Here is an 8,375-nt window from a genome sequence, read left to right as displayed (position 1 = left end):
TCGTTCAGACACAAGCTCATTTACATAATGTCCGTTATGCAAGACTGACACAGGAGAAAGTCAAAGAAAATCGCGAGAGACTGCATACCTGAATGCTGAATGTGTGTGTGTGTGTGTGTGACCACATGTGTTTTCCATCAGTGTAAACTGGCTAGCCTAGTTAATCCTCCTTGATGAAAAAATGGTCCCTCCTGCCAATACAGTCAATATGCCCCCTCCTTCCCCACTTTTTATCGATGTGTCCATTAGACACCAAAACACCTGCGGAGAGCAGAACCCCCCCCCCCCCAAGGGGCCCCAACCACACCCCCACCTCCCTCCCTTGCTGGGCCTGTGTCGGTGTTCCACATCCTTGACACTGCTGCATCTCCAGCCAGCAGGGCTGCAGCCCCAGGGTTCATGCAATGCCCCATAAATCAGATTAAAAGCAGGCGCTGGGGCCTGAATGCTGATATTGGTGTATATTGATCAGCATGGAGAGGAGGGGGGAGGGAGGGTGCAGATGGAGATAGAGAGTGATCACTCCGATTGCCTGCGAGCCGGCGCTACAGACAGTCCGCCGATTCGAGACGTCAGCGCGAGTGACAGCTGTGAGATTTACGTGTCCCCCGGGTTTAAAACCATGCGTGTGTGGCAAACTCGGTTTTGATGACTGCTCAGTTGAGAGAATAAAATGCCTGTCTTTTGTGTGGCATTTGAACAAATGAGGCTTACTGGCTTGAAGAGCAGCAGTCGGACCAAGTTAACTGCAACTCTTGCAATATGAAGGCGTATAACAATCCTGTTGTTCAATGAGATGCTCTGCCAATATTTTTGTTCTGCTATCGGAGATTTTGCTTCATGGTACTGGGCATAGGACTGTGTAGGACGTTTCTATATTTGTTTCCCACCTCTGTGACTAAGTCGATCCACAACACTTGCAAGGCCGAACAAGAGCATCGGCCCATATGGAAAAGATGAGAAAATCAATCCTGCACAAAAATAGGATTTGCTTGCCTCTCTCTAGCAGGGTCACATTGGCACTGGACGGGGGCAGTGGTACATCCCGAGCAGCCCCCTGCCACTCCTCTCCCTGCACTCGTGGCTTCGGTCGAGCCTCTCGGACTTATTTTTGTGACACCATTAAAGCGCATTAAAAGAAGGGCCCATTGTAGGAGCGGCGCGCCTCTGCCAGCCACAGCGTTCACATGATTCCCTCCGACTGGGTCTGGCATTCTGGAGCACCAGGGCCGTGGAGAAAGGGGAGAGAAAAATAGAGAATAAAAATAACTAAGATAAACTGATCTAGTTCTTCCATGTGACGGCGGCAAAGCGCTCTGGAAACAAGGCCGTCCTTCTCCATAGTTCCGCTGTCTCACCTCCTTTACACAGCTTGTCTGACATACAAACAGACTGGAGAGAGAGAGAGAGAGAGAGAGAGAGAGAGAGAGAGAGAGAGTGAGAGAGAGATGAAGAAAAAGAAAAAGAGAGCGAGGGAAAGGGAGAGATAGATATAGAAAGATATATATACAAATAATCTGTTCTGTCAGTAAATATCAGTTCAAGTTCAAATTTGTTTATTCACATTCTGTGCATGACATCAGATAAATCATTGACGACAATCAGAAATATAAACAGTATTACAAAGACAAAGTAATAATAATTGAAAATAAAATCTCGCAGCTGGAACGAATTTGGTGTTGTGAAGCCTTGCACATGCGCAGCCAGTTCGGCCCGAAATAGATGCCCGATAAGTACCCAAAAAAATCTTTATGGCCGCAGAGTGGAGGAACTTGACAAAAAGGACTTTGGTGTAACTCTTTAATGCTGTTCCAGTAGGCAAAAATGCTCTGATAACATCACTGCCACAGAAAAAAGCAACAAAAACAACAGTAACTAAGAATGAGTAATCTATATAAAACACAAAAATATTTACATTAAATTATGAAAATAGTGAAAATAAATCAAAGCAAAATATACCAAATAGAGAGTCACATCTGGCCAGCGTCCTTGTTACTAAGCAACCAAGTACAGAGAAAATCCTTCAGGTCTAGGGTCTGGGAGACCACTGCACACTGTGATATTTCCAAAGGAAAAATTAAATTAAATCTTAAACAAAGTATATGAAACATAAACACAAAGCTTCATAAAGTGCTATGAAATGCAGCTGTGTTGTCAGTGGTACAACACACACACACACACACACACACACAAACACACACAAACACTAACTCACTCACTCCCACACACTGCAATACATACTGAGAAATTCTTCAAAGGTTTATTAAGTTCTGCCCTTAGGACCGGTCCAAGTCAAGGTCATGTTTATTTAAATTTTTCTCATTATAGCAGAATTGAAAACAATTACATAAGAGGTCAGCAGTAAAACCACACAGCAAACACATGCACATCCACTCACGCACACACATGCACACACCCCCACCCATGCATGCATGCACACACACATACACACACACACACACACACGCACGCACGCAGGCACACACGCACAAACACACACACACACTGTCTGACAAAAAACTTCTATGCTCTCTCACAGACTGACAGACCCGTCCTGTTGTAAGTGGGTCTATGAATGACCAGCTGAAATGTTTTTGCCTGCCCCCAACACTGACCGCTCATCTTGAGGCAGATTCTGAAATTGAGGGGATCCCAGAGACAGAGGATATCAGGAGTGACATCCGTATTATATTCTATCAGCAAAAGCAGTCTACCATATACCAGATATACCACACACACACACACACACACACACACACACACACACACACACACACACACACACACACACATGCACTCTACAAGAAAGGGCAGAGCAGGCTGTACTTCCTGAGGAGGCTGCGGTCCTTCAATGTGTGCAGCAAGCTCCTCAGGATGTTCTACCAGTCTGTTGTTGTCAGCGTCCTCTTCTATGCAGTAGTGTGTTGGGGAGGAAGCACAAGAAAGAAGGATGTGGGGCGAATTGACAGGCTGGTAAGGAAAGCTGGCTCTGTAGTGGGAGCTGAACTGGAGTACATCACTTCACTATCTGACAAAAGGACCCCGAACAAACTGATCAACATCTTGGACAATGAGTGTCACCCACTCCACAGCACCATTGTTAAGCAGAAGAGCCTGATCAGCTGGAGACTTCGCTCACTGCCTTGCACAACGAACAGACTGAGAAAGTCATTTGTCCCCAGGGTCATTGAACTGTTCAATGCCTCACTTAAGGGAAGAGGAGAGATAGACTTCTCTGCATAGTCTGTCTGCCTCTTCACCCCCTCCATGTTTGGTACTGTCTGTCCACTAGCCACTTGGACCACTGTCTTTATGCCTCACTGTTTGCGTGCTATATTAGCACATTAGCACATATGTATAACCCCCCCCCCCCCTCCATGCCACAGCCGAACTGTGGCCACACTTATACATTTTCTTAAATAGTTAAATATATAGATATATAGACTTTACTTTATTTTACTTCTGCATTGTTGCACTGTTGGACTTACTCATTTGCACTATCACCATGACCACTACCACTATCACCATTGCACTACCACCATGACACTCATTCGCACAGAGCACCTTAGAGCACCTTAGAGCACCTTACCATATCTTACTATGCACAGAGAATCACAGGCTCAGTCCCTGCCTCAGTCATTGCAAGCGCCTCCGATTGATTAATCACCACTATGTGGATACTGTTTTTAGAATGACTTAGATTAAGTGTTAGTTAGTATAATTTGTATTTTTGTAATTTGTATTTTAGTATATTTTTATATATTGTATTAAGTGTTAGTTAGTATAATTTGTATTTTAGAATATTTAGCATATTCTTTATCTTCTACTGTCCTTATTGCTTAGTTGTGTTTTTATATTATATACTTTAATTACTCTTTCTGATGTTAAAGAATGTGTTTGTGTTGTATGTATGCTGCTGAGACCTTCAATTTCCCCTAGGGATCAATAAAGTATCTATCTATCTATCTAAATCACTTTTGTCAGAGAGGAGACAGCCACTAAGGCACACTAAGGCCAGTATGTTATAGCAAAGTGTCTTCTGTAGGAGCCTGTTGCATAACGCTTCTTAAAAGTCACATATATATTTTTAGCATTTGTAACCGGGTCATGTTTAGAGTTTATGTCATTTCATTTAATTTGCAAGTTGAATAGTACATGTCTCCTTTAACTGCCGGAAAACTACAGTGACGTCATAATGTAGTTCCCCAATGGGTTTTTGTATGTGATTTCTGGTATATTCAGAGGAGCGGGAACGTGGTAAATGAGGCAAGGCTGCTGACATGAATGAAAGAGAGAATAATCGTTGCCAATAATGTTTAAATTGCATAATTGTTAAAATAACAAAACAGGCCTATAACACATGTGTTATACAGTACAGTGACGCTCTAGGTGCCTTGCTCAAGGGCACTTCAGCCGTGGATGTGGCCCCTTCTTTCAAGCCCAAAGCCCTACCCAGGCCACGGCTGCCCCCGTGTTCAAGCATATTTTGATGTAATGTTACTTGTATGAGCTTGATGTATGGTGTATTTATTATTTGTGTGTATTTCTCTCTTTTTAGTATCACCGCTAACATTTTATGCCACCGAGTTTTATACTTTATCACTGTGTTGTGCTGTGTTGTGCTGTTTTATCCTGTTAAATTTGTAGGCTACTGCTTTTGGGTATGCCATCTTGGATTGATTTTTGTAAGGCTAGTTAATATCAAGGCTTTAGGTTATTGAAGCACAAGTTGCTGAATATTTTTTTTTCTTTTTTCATACACCTGCAGAGAACAGAGGTGATTTTTTTTTTCTTTCGGTTGTTCTTTTGTACTGGACCAGATTGAGAGCTAGAGAGCTTAATTTTGTTTATAGGTCCTTTTTGATCCTTTTTTGCATATAGATAGATAGATAGATAGATAGATAGATACGTTATTGATCCCCAAGGGGAAATTCAAGAAACATATCCTATAAAGAACCCTAAATATATCTTTGTTGGTTTTGTGTGCCTTATTCCCCGCAAACACATTTTTAAGGTGTCCTGTGTTTGTAGATAGCTGTTTATAATCTCATCAAATTATATTCCTTTTACACAATCATGAGAAGGACCACCTCTGTCATTTCCAGTAGCCATGGTAACTCATTAGTTAGTTTTGTGGTAGGTCCATAGCACAAACATGCCAAAATATAAGAAAGTAAACTTCTACGGAATAACCAATATATTGCCACATCACTAAAGCCCTTTATTCATGCCTGCTGTGCTGTTGATGGTTGCATATGTGTTGGCTAATATTAGCTTGTTAGGTTGTTAGTTTTACAGACAAAAACTTCAGCTTCTCAGTCCCTTTAAAGGTGGTTATGGGATTCGCAAAACGGCCGGCAGATTTTGAAAATACACAACTCAAATGGTCCTACCCTCTTTCCTCCAACGCTGACCCTGACTCCATCCATTCGAAGAACATGGACGCGCAATCATGCACAAGCGAAAACTCAGATGCGCGAGAGTGAGCCTGGCCTAGCGTAGGTTGCACTATACGAGCTCTAGTCTCCATTCATACATACAATCGCTCACATCAGCTTCCTCCCCAAGCAGGTTAGTTAGCTAGCTAGTTCTACGTTCTTTATTCACCTCCAAAAGGGATGTAGTTACTAGATTGGGATAAATGCAGAGACCAAATTTCCCTCACGGGATCAAAAGACTATATTATACTTAAGAGACGTTGACTCTAAAAGATTACAAGCCAATCGGCAGGACCACAACACTGCAATTGTTTGTGTTAGCCACATTTAGCTGCTAATATGCTGACGGCAAGAGTCCATAAAGACCTGTTAGCTTTGTGGTTTTACTGTCGTGTAAATAACAAAAATACTCCATAACATGTCCGCACGGTTAATAGTTCATTGGCTTCTCACCTGTCCAGCAGAAAAAATGCCACAGCCGCATCTGTTTGTAGACCTTCCTGGTCCTTCAGTTGTCGCCAACGTTGAAAAGCAGCGCCTAGGATGACTCTTGTTTTTCCGAAAACGCCGTTTTCTTTCAGCCGTTTTGTTCACAATTGCTCTCTCAAATGAACCCAAGAATATATATTTTCTTTAACCCATCCATCCACCATTACCCTCCCTCACCACACTGCAGCAGTGGTGCCATCACTTTGGATAAATCGACGGCCGAAAATTGAGCATCTCAGAGAAAGGTCACCATCGATCATGAAAAAAACATTAGTGGCTAAGCCTCGAAGCAACAAACCTTTCAAAAACAAAGACCTGCTGTTTCAACCTTAGCATTATGGAATAACAGCCATAATACTTACATTTCTAATTGCTATTTGAATACTGGACATAGTCTTTGGGACTTTTCAGGAAATATATGTTTAAAAAAGAAAAGAAAAAAACAAAGTAGAATGTTGTTTTTTCCATTCAGATGGTGTTGCAGTGCCTTCATATTCTGGTACTGAGGAGAGGGAATAAAATGGCAGCCCACTGGCTATGGCAGTTATTTATTAGCCCTGTAGGATGTAATACTCTTTTAGGACCTTTTGGTGTAAATCCTCTTCTAATGTCATAATTTCTGCTAGCCACACACGTGTGTCGTAGCTTCAAAGTGGACAACGTCTTAATTAAATCCCCTTTAAATCACTGTATTATCTACTGTCTGCTGTTGAGTTATGTTGAGGTATGTTTGAGAGCCGTGTCTGGAATGATTTTTGTGAGTGTGTGTGTGTGTGTGTGTGTGTGTGATTTAAAACCTTCTTGAGCTCACATGACGGCATAGCCTCCGCTACCCTGCCCTCCCTCACTCCCTTTCCCCTCCACATGGGACATGTTTTGAAACACCTCTGGAGGTCAGGGTGCAACAAATCCCCTCACTCATCCGGATGGGGGCAAAAGGCCAGCGGTTCAGGAGTTCACTTTTCAGGAACAGATAGTGTCTTATATAGTGACGGGCCAGTGGTCAGTTTGATATAACTACATCTTGACGCCAGGAATGTAGATGAGGATGGATGACGGGGAGGGAGAGAGGGATGGAGAGAGAGGGAGAGAGAGAGAGAGAGGGAGAGAGGAAAAGGGCTCTCAGCCTGCAGACAACACTACTGCTACGTTTGGAACCAGAAATAAACATACCAATGCACACACACACACACACCACACACACACACACACACACACACACCACACTCCAAGGTGATAAGAGCTAAAGAAGAAGCATGTAATAAGGTGTCTCTTATACTGTCCAAATTGTCTTCATCTGAGTATGAGTGTGTGTGTGTGTGTGTGTGTGTGTGTCCTCATCTTGCAGATGCAGTCTGAGCCATCTGGTACAAAGCCTGCTTTCTTCTCCCTGCATGAGTGGGATAAAGATTCCTTTTTCACTGGGCAGAAGTTATTTTAACTCTAACACATTCATCTGCACAGAGTCTGGAGACACAAACACACACACACACACACACACACATTCATCTGCACGGAGTCTGAAGAGGGCTGGAGAGACCCGCTGCCAACTTTTAGGATCCTGCCTGCAAAACTAATCTACAGTATTTTCTACTTACAGACAGACATACACACACACACACACACATGTACCCAAACATGCACCAAAATGCACGCACACACACACACACATGTACCCAAACATGCAAACGCACACACACACACACACACACACAGTCAGGGCCGGAGTGGGGACACTTCTCAGCCCGGGAGTTTCAGGCCCAAGACCAGCCCACTTCTTCCATGGCGGTGGAAATTGGATAAATTAAGCAACAGTTCAGTTCTTACTAGTTTTTATTTGTACCATGGTTCAACAAATGTGTAAAAGGTTAACTTTAAACTGAGAAGTTAAAAAAAAATATTCCACTATTCCACAAGGATAGGTTGATAAGTTAACAAAAACAGAAAGAAATAAAGCATTTGAAATGTATTCCACTCTTCCACAAAGAGCATATTGAACTAATGTTTACATGTTTAGGCTAGGGTAGGCTATCATATTGGTGTTTGGTGATGTAGGCTACTCCTTTACTACACTCACTTCTGAGTAAACCATGATACCAAGTTGCATATAGGTTGATCATGTAGATTACTGCTGTCATATACTGATCTTTCTTACATTAAATAATTTTAATTCATATTGTTTACTCCTTTATCCTCTCTACTTGTCCCTCATGGCTTCCTCATCGCTAATTTCGGACTGGCAGATCTACTGCTCAGAGGCTACAATTTTTACTGCCTAGCCACACAGATCAAGGTTTGGATTTGTTATCAATATTTGCATAATATTCACAAAGTCTATGAATCGCAATGTTGGATGATACAAAAAGGCCAATATTTTAATTCATTTAATAAGTTGCTTGCGAATAGGTTGACAACCCTAACGTCCAATATTACCCAATAATTACGTGG

Source organism: Alosa pseudoharengus, unplaced genomic scaffold (assembly GCF_046254945.1).
Source record: "Alosa pseudoharengus isolate Yale_2024_CS ecotype anadromous, Long Island Sound unplaced genomic scaffold, YU_APseudo_1.1 YU_APseudo_1.1_scf_6, whole genome shotgun sequence".
Lineage (NCBI taxonomy): Eukaryota > Metazoa > Chordata > Actinopteri > Clupeiformes > Clupeidae > Alosa > Alosa pseudoharengus.
The sequence above is the reverse complement of the archived record's forward strand: the minus strand, read 5'-3'. Positions refer to the sequence as shown.